Genomic DNA, 13075 nt, shown 5'->3' with positions numbered 1-13075 from the left:
GTTCGTTTTGTTTGTTTTTGTGCTAAAGGCATTAGACTGATATTTCATTGCTGCGTTGTTGTCACATGACAAAGATATTGATTGGCCATCGAATAATTTTCTCGAATTCTATTCGATAGTCAATCAAAGAGAACAAAGATAGAATAATATTTTAAACACAAAAATGAACAAAACACTTGCAATTTTTCATTAATATTTTAATCTACTTTGATTTGTAATGATTTACTTTAAAATAAATGTAAAACAGATCACAGTAAAGAAATAAACTTTGTTAAATAAAAGCTTTTTGTTTTCAATGCAAGAGAAGAAAATGTAAATAAAATCAATATCTTTGTTTTACTTAATTACGTACAGCAGAGAGTAGCACATCATATAGATCTCGAATCACATAATGATATACGAGACAAGAAGGTTCCTGGCCACCTCTCTGGTCTATAGCGATACGAGGATTTACTCTGTGGTATATTTCGTTGACATTATTATGACTGATGAGTTCTGCAAAGTGCAGGGGGTGCATATTATTTATTCCGCGTGTGATATTCACGCAAAATGCGATGTCGTTGTCATGCTCATCATCTCGAGAAGAATTCAACGAGCAACGAATGGGGAGACAAGTCGTTAACTTAGCCGGCTCGACAATGGGTAAGGTACGTAACGAAGGGTGAATACAAGCGAGAGACACGCAATCTCCGTAATAGGGGAACCGCAAAAATGGAACGGATGGGGTAAGTTCGAGAAGGGTGACGCGGCGGATTCTCGTCGAGTGCGACGAACAACGTTCTCCACCAGCGCGACGTTGCGAACACTAGCGACCGAGCGACCGTGTAATTAAAAAGTGGAAACGTAGACGGAAATTGTTGACGCTGAAGAGAGGCTCTGCAGGATCCTGTCACCTCTGAGTGTTCGCGACTGATGCTATATGTCGTTGCGCAACGTCCTCGAAATCTATCCAGATGGAACTCGGAGAAGGGAGACATTTTTCTTCCTTTATTTGCAGAAGAAAGTGAATTCCAGACGATTAAAAACATCCTGAAACGTAAAAAAAAAAAACCATGTCACTCCCGGAAAACGTTTTTCCGCGTCACTCTTTTTCTTCTTTCCCTCTTTTCTCGTTTTCTCTTTCTCTGCACAAGTACATTTGGTTACATGACGTTCTCAAAGTACGACCCAGATGCGACCAGTGAAATGAAGACTCTGTTTAAATCTCGGAAGCAAGTTTCACATTTTAAGGGCAAAATGTAGAAAGAAATGCAACGGTCGTGAGTTAAAATGTAAAACAATATAACGCATTTTTAGCCGAATCCAAAACGTGACATGGGTTGACTCTTTAGAAATTGATTTTTGCGAAAATATAACTGAGATTCGACGTTTCTGCATGATAAATCCGAACATCCCGAATCGACGTATATCGAAATCAACGAAAATGCGCGTCGCATAAGAAACGAGAATTTCCCGATAACGCTTAAAAAGAATTGCACGGTAGTCTGCCGCTCTGCGTTTAAGCATTCGCTTAAATTCCCGACGATTATCGTGACCGGTGTTTTATAAACGGACCATCTTCACGGGCTCGAATATGGGCTTAATGGCAACGATGACGACGACAATGACATTTCTTTAGTCGGTGCTTTTATTGAAAAGTTAATGCTTCAAACGACGACGACGACACACACAGCCTCCTTTTCTTTTTCATAGATGAGCGGGAAAAAGATTCGGACTCAGTTTCATTCGTAATAATATATATTAAGTTCGCGATAAGGTCCGCGAATAGAGAAGGAAAGAGAAAGAGAGAGGACATCGTGCATAATAAATAGCCGTCCGATGTCCACATGAGGCGAACAAGTCGCTAACGATGACATTCGTTTATCACGTGCAGCCGTGACTTTAACCCTTCACGTGTCTAGCAGTCTGCGCAAATTTCTCGCTTTTTTTCATAGCTTCAGATAGTATAAGATAGAGAAAAAGAGAAAGAGCTCAATTTCGTTCGTGCAAACTGTAATTTGATATTCCCGATGCTACAAGAGAAGCCATTACAGATCTGGACGAGATTTTTTCTTTCTTTCTCGAGAATTAGAGCAATTAAACACTGACAAGAAGAAAGATATGAAAATTAGTGAAATTCTCCGTAGAAAAATGTAGAAGAATGATACAGCTACGTAACATTTATGTTAAAAAAATGTTAGCAATTCGTGAGTGTATTCTACTATTTCTACTCATACAGAAAAATGGTACTATGGTAACGCACAATATTAGATATAACTGAATTAAATTTTATGGAACTGTGAAGCACTAATTCGCAAAAGCTGAACGAGGCGAGCGTGGCGAAGTGCAGTGCTTTCAATATATCCACGAAACAGCGCCCACAACACTGCTGACGACAGGAAGATTTCCTATTTCGACGCCAAAGTTGTATCGTCGCTAAAGTTACGATAGATTGGGCTCTTGTTAACACTCAATTTCACAACATAATGCACGTGCAACTCGCTCTTGTTAATCGCAACTGTGGTAAGCAAAAGAGACAGAGAAGTGAAATTGTAGTATTGGATTTTTTATATAGATACGAAATTTCAAATAGCCTCTCGCAAAGAGTCATTTTTACAAAAAAAACAGAATTTATAGGTTTATTGAAGCAATTATAAGAGTGACACACATATACATAAGTCATTATTAATTAATATATCAATTACTATAATTTTTATGATATCTTAAGATTTTAATCCTAACAATTAGACAGAAAAAAATTTTTATATTAATTAATTGTTTATATTAAATTTATTAAAGACTGCTTAAATTATTAATAAACGTTAAGAAGTATATAACTACTTAAATTATTATTGATTAAAATTGTTATTTATTAAAATGATAAATTACTTAAAATAAATATGTAATTATCTATAATTACTTAAAATAGAAATTATATAAATGTTGAGAATTATAATTGACATTACCCACGTCGATAGAAAAAAGAAATATCATTCTATGTAATCTTTTTTAATATTTCTTTTTAAATTTTACTCAATAAGTCATATTGTATGTCACATGCTTTATAATTAGATATAATTTTACTTCAGTGATGTAAAAAGCTATATATAACCAAAGCTGCGCGACTAACGCTAATCACGGTTAATATAACCAGCCATAAACTCAGCAAGGTAGAAAATGATTCCCGGCTGGTCTGACTACCTTTTCTACTGCAGTAACCGTAACGAGGAGTCGTTTATCACCGCTGATAGTGAAGCAGGAGACTGGACGCTGTTCGATTCATTTAGTTATGTTAACGAAGTATTAACGCGCACGATAAGCCGCCATCTTCGTGCAAACATGATGAGTTAAGCGCCGATGAAAAGAGAAAAAGAAGGATGGAAGTTTTACGCGGCATTTACAGCGACGAACCGGAAGCCTTGTAATTTTTCTTCCGAGTGGCACGCTCAAGAGGCAAACGAACCGTTGGCGAGTTAATTTATTCCGCAAGCATCGTGACGGCGATCCCTATTAACTCGTTCTCCGCGACTTGCCTGGCGGTTTAAAGAACTATCGTATGCTAATGCTTGCGATATGCCAGCGATTAAGCCGGGGAACGAGATTAAACGATTGCAATGGTAATCCTTCATTATTAGTTCGTAATCAGAGAAAAGCAGCGCTGGGGTCAGTTAAAATCCGCATTACACTTCTTTTAATGTTCGCAATTCATATTTCCATAGCCAAAGGTAATTCCAAACGACTGTTTTCCGGATTTAATATATTATCGCGACAGATGTTACGATCAGAAGAATTCCTCTGGCTATACCTAGGGACGCTATTTGAGGTATTATGCTTATTATGCTGGACGTGGCGTCGTTCGTCGTTTTAATCACGGTCGATCAGCGTAGAACCGGACCGGAGGTACTTTAAGCGAGCGGGGACACGATTCCGAAGAATATATCTCACGGATAATATATCTCATTTTAATGACCGTAAAAAATTTATAATGTCGAAGTAGACCGAAGTGACGGTAATGCCAGACGTCAATCGGATGCTCTTCGCGAAAGGAACCCATCTGCAATTTCCGCGTGCTGCATTTACGAGCTTTTTTGTCGCTTTTAACCCGACGATCCGCCGAATTTTATATGGTATAAACGCGCGCATGAAAACTAGGAAGGAAAAATGCCAACCCCACCTCAAAGCACGTTAAGATCAAGATCAGTGTGAAAGCGTCGTCGATAATGGCTAACGTCAAAATATCGTCGTTCACCTAATTTTTCTCGTCGCATATTTTTGCGCATAAACATAATGCAGTTTATGCAACCATTCGATACAATCCGTTGATATTGGCTTGCAATATCATTAAATGACTATCGTAAAAGATATATACACGGTTTTTAAATATCATTAACAAATAATCAAATTAGTTTAAAGAGAAAAAAAATGAAATTTTTAGTTTATTTAAGAAGTTGCACTTTAATATTGATTTATATCGTGCAAGTATAATATTTGTTATTGTTCGTAAAACTGATTATTTGCAACCTTTTTTTTTATAAACATTTATTCTTAACGTCAGTTTTATTCTCTATTTAGTATACTGAAACTAGATTCTTATTATTACCTTGAAGGAAACAGTTTCTTGGTACATTTCAGATCAATATTATCGCTTAGTCATAATTTTTATGTAATCTTTACAGGATGAAAAAGTCATTATATAGTGATGCTGAAATAATGTCATATTTTAAGTATAAAAGAATACAATGAAATAAATTATAATCTTGCTCAATGAAAAGCCGTAAGATTTTGAAAATAGACCTTCATCCTCTAAAGGCGTTAAAAAAGTATTAAGAAATTAATTATCTTTTCAAAGAAATACTTATTACGGAAAAATAAAGTGAGAATAGAGAGAGAGAGAGAGAGAGAGAGAGAGAGAGAGAGAGAGAGAGAGAGAGAGAATAGGCAGGTATAGTAAGATATATTATACTCTTATCCCTTTGTTTAATTTTCTGCGCCACTCGAGAATTATCTTAATTGGCAAGCGTATGTATTTGATAACAGTCGTTGCGTCATCCTGCATCAACATAGGGTTTTAATTAAGTATTACGCACAAGAGTAGAAATTCTTCAGCCATAATGGAACGTACTCAACGGAGATTACCGCGTGCATACGAGTTTTCGTAAAATTAGGTTGTATATTCATACTGGATAAATATTACACAGTAAGTTTAAAAATTCACGTTTTTATAAAGCTAATTGAATTTCAAAGTTCTTCAAGAACCATCGTAAATAACATAGAATAAAATTTCAAAATTCGCGTGCAAAAATGCATTAACAGAAAAAAAGATCAATAGTTATAAATTTTAAAACTACACTCGCTCAAACGTATGCAAAGACGGATCTGCTGTAACTTCACATGATTCCGTCAAAGTTAGCAACACGCGTTAACGTAATTTAGATAAAGTGCGTGCATTGCAGTGGTTCAAACGTCCGCTTTCGCGTTCTAGTTTACGTACAAAACAGAAACTTTGTAATGTATTTGAAGAGCATTATGGACCTTAACGTGCATTGTCCCGAATCTTGAGATACATCAGTCTGATTTATTATGTTTTTCGCGCGATTTAAAGAACGTGGACTCCACGTTATCTGTGGTCGCTCGGTTAAACTTCTGACGTGGCGACCGCTCGTTAGAAATTTTTCCAGACGCTGGTATCTTCTAGCTTTATCTAAAAATGACTCTGACGTAAAGTTAACTACCCGTTGCATCTCGATCGCTCTTAGCGATTCCATATAGTAATCATCGCTCGCGTTTTAACAACTGTTTTCCTTTCTATTTTATAATTAAACATTGATCACAATTTTTGCTTATAATGGATTGTATGGGATATTATGTCGAGTATTATATTGATGTCACATAAAATACGTAGATGATGTGTGGAATTACGGATAGAGAGGTAATATAAAGTATATTATATAAAATGAGAATTTAGATACGATGAAAGATAATATTTCAAGGAAACTGTAGAAAGAGAAAACCAAAAAATTAAAAAAAGAAGTAGAAGGATAAAAATATGGATTTTAAGTATAACAAATACAGAAAAACTTGTTAAGAGAAGTAGGTATATAGAGAACATGATAATAAGGAATAGAAACTATAACTTTACTTAAAAATTGTGTATTTATTTAACATTTAATGTAAATTAGTTTAAGGAGTATCTAAAATAAAAAAGAATGTAAAAAAAAATATATAGATTTAAGTTTAAGTATAATATTAATACTTTAAAACAGATTTTTAATTAGCCATTAAGCAAAAGATATGGATGAACGTGTGAGATTAAGTAAAACTGTAAAAGTTTCATTCTTAACTAGTAAGCTGAAATAATAATTTTTTAAATTTTTTTCTATAATTTTCACTTAAAAAATTTAATCCAGAACCGAAACGCGCATCTTTATTTTCCAGCAGGCAATTACATCAGGTAAGCACAACACTGTTCCCGATATGAACGCACAATTATTATTCTCACAAAGAGAAGGGTAGAGCAACAGCCAGCCCATTAACCTGATCAACCAGGCAACATCAAACGCGACAACAGGCACTCCTTGCTTATTTCGCGCGCACATCACGTGTTGGGTATCAAGGTGGCAAGCACCATGCAAATACCGCGATGGTAAATCGGTCTGCATAAGCCCGAGGGTTTTTAAACGATGACACGACGAACGAGCTCCGGTAGGATAACGCATCCGGCGGATTATGTCTTCACTGACACTTCTCGGATGAACGTAGGTAACTCGAACTACGATCCTCGACACTTTCATCTACCAAACGACTGAATGGATTTTTTTTGCTTAATTTACGCGTCTGTTCGACGTCGTCATAACTGTCGACGACGAAACGCTGTGGGATGCAGCTTCACGGATAAGCTTGAGCACACGTCGAATTTTTCTTTCTAGCTTTCTCTCTCTCTCTCTCTCTCTCTTTCCTCTCTCGTCGACGTCGAAACTGTCGTACTCGATTATTTGTTGTCTAATCCTCCAACCGTGACGCCTTACACACGCCGACGATTTTGAGGATTCCACGACAGCTTCGCTACTAATGCCAAATTAATCTTTTATACTTGGAACGCAAATCTTCTTTCTCGTTATACCTATATAACGTTGATAATCCGTGGGAAGCTGGTACATTGCACTCATCATCGCTTTTAGTGTTAAACGATCAGGTCTGCTTGGATTTCACTGTTTCTATAATAAAAAATACATTTTCAAAATGGAAAAAATTAACATTTAGTAAAATAAGAATAATTATAAAAAGTAAATGCACACAGAAAATGAATTTATTAAATCTTAATACATATTTTTTTAAATAGTACTAATTGTAATAAATATTTACTTATATTAAATAAATATTTGATTAAAAAATGATAGTCAAATCAAATTAATGATTTTTGTATCTAATAAACATATGTTTATATTTAATAAATCTTTATCAAATTTATTTAATAAATATTTTTATCAAAATTTATTTTTTTTTCAATGCACGTATGCGATTTTCCTGACTTTTTTAGTGCTTTAATTAATAACTTTTTCTGTTGAAACTTATTATAACATTTAATATTACCAGAAAAGTATTTACGCAGAGAAAATATTAAGCCAAGATATTAATGCGCGTCCGTGGTTTCGTCGAGAATTTGCGAATTGCATCGGCGAAACGTCAGAACCGGAGACGTACTGAGTGCGCATAGTAATTACCGCGGCGAAACCGGGTCAACTCCCTTACACCCTCGAAAGTTCTCCTTTTTTTGGTTTTACCTTCCCGGCGTAACGGCCGAACTTCCGGTTTTGCGGTACCCATCCCAGACACGTAATGAAAATGGGTGGCTCACCAAGCCGCCGTTGCCACTTAAAAGCTCCAAGTGCGAATATCAAAGTCTGTTCTATTCACATAGTTTATTTATTTTTCTGTTGCGTAGTTATAGAATTTCGTTCACATGCTCTATCAAAGAAACTTTTTTCATTAGGCCAGATGACGAGAGTCGAGATGGACACGTGCATAATTGCTAAGATGTACTTTTCGTCAAACTGTAACTACTTCGTCCCGGGAAAAGTTGTTTGATGGACACGGTTAGAAATTTTTTATGTGAGAGAAATAATGTTCTTATACTTTAATTATGTAATAGGAGCGTCATTGGCCGAACGAAACAAATATATTGCTTCAATCCTCTGTCTGTCATCACCTTGTAACCATTTGTCAACGTATTATAATATATTTAAAACGATGAATCATGTACTCCACTGGTTCTGCCAATGAGCGATCCATTACTTCTCTATTACATAATGAAGATGATTCGAAGAGAGAGAAGCCGAAACGTCTAAATGAACTTGGTATTTAGAAGTCAAATATTAAATTAATTACGCACCTTTAACCGCGCTAAAATTCTCACTAGTCTTCATTTATATCAAAATGTTGACAATTTCGAAAGTTTTTATATTTAACAGTCAGAATGTTGATAACCCCTCTCCAAGCCCTAAGTAGATTATCGTAAAAAAAGGACTCCGGGTCGAGACACTTCGGATTAGATTCTGATCTTGAACTTTTCACAGTGTCAATCAAAATTTGCTCGACCGAAGTATAGCGGGATTTTTCTACGTTTTGTTTATGTACTTGGAGATCCTTCGACCGATTAGAAACTGATTTCTTCTAAATTGAATTTACTCGCTTTTATCTATTCTTTACTTATAGTATATCCCTCCTGGCATCGATATTTCTTCTCGCGTTGAGAGAAACGCTAAGAAAGTTTAAACGTACTTTCTTAGAGCGTTAGAAATCTCGTTTTTATGAGAACTTCTCTTGAAGATTTGATCGCGTGACTAGTTTCACAAGACAGATGCAATGCTTGAAAGTTTTCAGGTAAGTGTGACTTGTACAAAACGCACATACATATTATTACATTTTGTCGATATCAATTCGTGAATTCGATGTGCCTCAAAAAAGCTCTTTCAATCGAGATCGCGAAGTGCTTTCGAGAGGCACGAAAATAAATATCCGGAATCCTATATTTGTTAACCGGACGCTCTCCGGCAGTCGGGCATAAAGATTTCCTTCCGAATGAGATAAGAGGTTCTGAGAGCTAATTAAAGTTTTCGGGAGAATGTAGACCACCTAGTGAAGAGAGTTTCCGGCGGAGTGAAAACTTGGGTCGCTATCGGGGCAAGCTTCAACTTTGAAGTATGACAAGCCAGATATCCATCAGCTGTAAGTCACGAATCCTAATCGACATTACCCTTATCGACGATATGTTTTATTATATTATATAATGAAGATAATAAAACATTCACAAAATATTAATTTAAGAAAATTAAATTAATTTTAGCCAATTTTAAATTGAATTAAATCAATGAAATTATATTATTAGAGTAAATGTAATTACATATAGAAATTTAATAAATTTAATAACAAAAATGTGTATCGATGATTTCTTCAAACTGTTCACCGATACAGCAAATCTCCAAAGTTTGCGTCTTAACATTCCCAGTTTTTTCTTTGAATAAAATTTGCTGGGTAAGTAGATATTACGATAAAATATTATTATTTTATGTACGCATTGTGGCATTAATACATAGTTTTTTTGTATTTAAATAATTAATTGTAAAATTAACGTTGTCATATTAGTTTAAAGAATCGTTCAAAGATATCATTGATATAATGGCGCACTAGCCAAACAATTAATTTCTTGACTGTACACTATCGAGAAATGCAGTATGGTATAAGATAATGATGCTTCTTCGATAATTTTCATCATACATATCGTATTTCTTTCCTGAGCGTGCGCATTAAATTCCACATCCTCATCACGGAAGGAGGATAGGTGGTAATAACTATAAATATCAGTATAGGTGTGGTCAATTTAATTTTGATTACATGGATAGTCTATGTAATGAATAGGTGTTCAAGCTGATAACGTTAAATCCCAGCATTCTACCTGCCGGAAAGCCCCGCTAGCTTATTGTTCGGCTCGCACGACTAGCATAAATCTTCAGCTCCCTGTGGACAAGTAAAGGTACTCCTTGCGAACTGAGAACCAGGTAACTTTTGTCGAAAACTTTCAAACAAAATTGCAAGCATCGTTCCGTACAAGGAGAACGGGATAACTCTTTCCCAATAACTAAGCTCAACTTGACGCTTCGACAATAAAAGAGAAATAAACGCAAAGTTCCGCACGTGCGAAAGGAAACGAACGAAGTCTAATGTTCAAACAACACGTTTGGAAAGCATCTCAATTGACACTATCATTTATTATTGACCTAAAAGTTCACCAAATTGTCAAAAATAATTTTCTAAATTGATTAATTGATAATAGAGAAAAGTCGCCGATTGGCATAGGTCTCCTAAAGTGACATCCCTTTATTTCTCAAAAACTAACTTTGTGCCTTATTAATACTAATAAAAACATAATCTATAATTAGCTAATTGAAGAAATACAAACTTATAATTTATATATTTGTGGCTTATTTCTATATCAAATCAGATAAAAACAAATTCTACGAATCCGAAAAGAAAATTTTTACGATATTCTTTTACAAATTGCGTAATTCAAATAATAGTGACTGTATTATTGATAATATTATGTCATTTTATAGTAAATGCTTATAGTTTTATAAATTAGTTTTCTTTATAGAATAGGAAGATATATCTTTATCCTATAAAATAGGAATATAGGCATTATACTGTTTACTATGTCAGTTTTGGAGTCTATTTTGTCAGACCCTCATGTTTGCTTATCTCACGGAAAACTTAATTATTGTAAAATTGCAAACAGTATTATAAAAACTGCTTGTACTATCTAATAGAAGACACTTTTTAGTTTGTACTTATGTTTTTGAAATTGTATTTTTACCCTTAGTTTAAGAAATATTATCTAAAAACAAAGTAGTGTGTCGATATCGGTAACTTTTTCCTATTATATTTTTACTTATTTAAATATTCAATAATAACTTAACAAAAGACCTTGCACGTTTTATATGAAAAAATAACTCCGGCTAAATTGGTCCGTTTTGAGATATGTTGTACTTCTTTTGATTCTGAATAAATTTTTCCGTTGCCACATTTACATAAAAAATCAACAGATAAAAAGATATAGCACTTTAAAGTCAGAATTTGAGTAGCGCCATATCTCGTTAAAGTAATTTGATGTTTTCTTTTATATGCAATAGGTATACATACGTATGTATTCTTAAATATATAGAGGTTATAAAACCACATTTTTTTCAAAATTCTTTGTTTGCAGTTTGCATAAAACATTTCTATAAGCATCAAAAAAATACTTTTATAATATTGTTGGAACACTTCTGAATTAAATGCCACAAAACAGACCTCGATATCATTTTGTATTTAGCCAGAAAAAATTAATAAAAATATCACTTCCGAAAAAACTGTTTTTGAGATTACTTAAAAAATGAGAGGTAATAGAAAAAAATGAACAACATAGTCGCTTTCAGCATCAAAATCTCACGGAAATATTCTTTAAAGTTCACAAAGCTCAAAATTTCCTTAAATTTTATCTGTCTATTATTAAACATAGTTATCTATCGATTATCATTGAAATCACAATCGATTATAGCGTTGACAATATTTTATCTTTAATTATTTATATTTACATCCTCATTACACGCACGATTAATGATACTAATGAAAGATGTTAGGTTACAATTGCCGACTGAATCGCAAACATGAAATCGTCGTGGTATCCTATTGGATGCGCGCCAACATGCAAACCTTCGATAGCTGCATCCGCTTTTCGTAATTAGACGCTGTTATTAACGACAAAATCGAGACATACATACTTATCTGCAAGAGACTGGAGAGCTTTTTTGTGAGCTATGCGTTATTACCTCGGACGTTAAGTATGGTAATGAGTTTCAACGCATCCATTGGCCAATAGTCATCAATTATTCTGAATAATGGCATGCAAATAGGGCGCAGCGTAGGCAATTAATGTCACTATTTGCGGAGGCTTATCCCTGGTGCATAGAACGCAGCAAAGCCGCAGCGACGGTCCTATATTTGTCGATCGTAGGCAGGTATAACGCAACGCTCATTGGGAACTCGACAAACACGCGATACTGATCGTTCCGTTATGCGCAGCGTAACCCAATGCTCATAGATCGGTATAATAACCTCGTCCTTCAAAACGCTTATACATGTACGCGGCTTAATTGAGCCACGGCATCCAGCGTGACCCGAGTGTCACCCAAAATGGCTCAATGTGCACATCCGTTGCACTTAAATTTTTGCTTATGAATCTCGTCTATACCTAAATTATGCAAAAAGCATTCCAAACAGTAAACATCGTTAATTTCCTACAAAGTTACGCAACGTTCTGTTGAAATTAGGATTGGACTATAAACTAGCCGAAGTATCAAAAGTAATAAGAGTTAAATCTCAATCTACAAACAAAAATAAAATAACAGGCGAGTTAAATGGAGTAAAGCGCAAATGGAGTCAGCGCAAAATCATTGCACAAAAAACAATAACATAATTATTTAATTCACTACATGTATATTAAGTTCCTCTAAATTATTATTTTTTTCAATATATACATGTCGTAGATTTAAGTAATTATATTGCTTCTTGTGCAATGATTTCTGCGTTGATTCTCATCCCATTACTTGCCTATTATTGTTATTACAGTGTTTTTACTGCCGACTGCTACCAACCGAAGGTTGGCGAAAAACGGGAGTATACTTCACCGAGACGAATCATTACTGACCGATAATATCCATAACTGCAATGTATATTCTTATCTACTTTTGGCTACAGACTTCTTATTGACCAAGTTTGTTTTATAGCACACAATAATAATTAATTGTAATAAAATTATTACATTCATTGTTAATAAAAAATAATAAAAAATAAGAATACTTTCGTTGATTGGTTAAAAATGAGTCCTCGTTATATGCAGGTTCTTTGAATGGATGTCGGCTGGATCTATAAGAAACTAAATTGATTAACCAATGAGATGTATTGTCAGTAGGGAACTTTAGAGACTCTCAGTTATGATTAGCAGACGTTATAAGCTATGCATTCAGAATAAGGACCGCGACACAGACTTTTGCATAACGCATAA

This window comes from Cyphomyrmex costatus, unplaced genomic scaffold (assembly GCF_001594065.2).
Source record: "Cyphomyrmex costatus isolate MS0001 unplaced genomic scaffold, Ccosl1.0 scaffold29, whole genome shotgun sequence".
In the NCBI taxonomy this organism is placed as follows: Eukaryota; Metazoa; Arthropoda; class Insecta; order Hymenoptera; family Formicidae; genus Cyphomyrmex; species Cyphomyrmex costatus.
Note: the sequence above shows the minus strand (reverse complement) of the source record.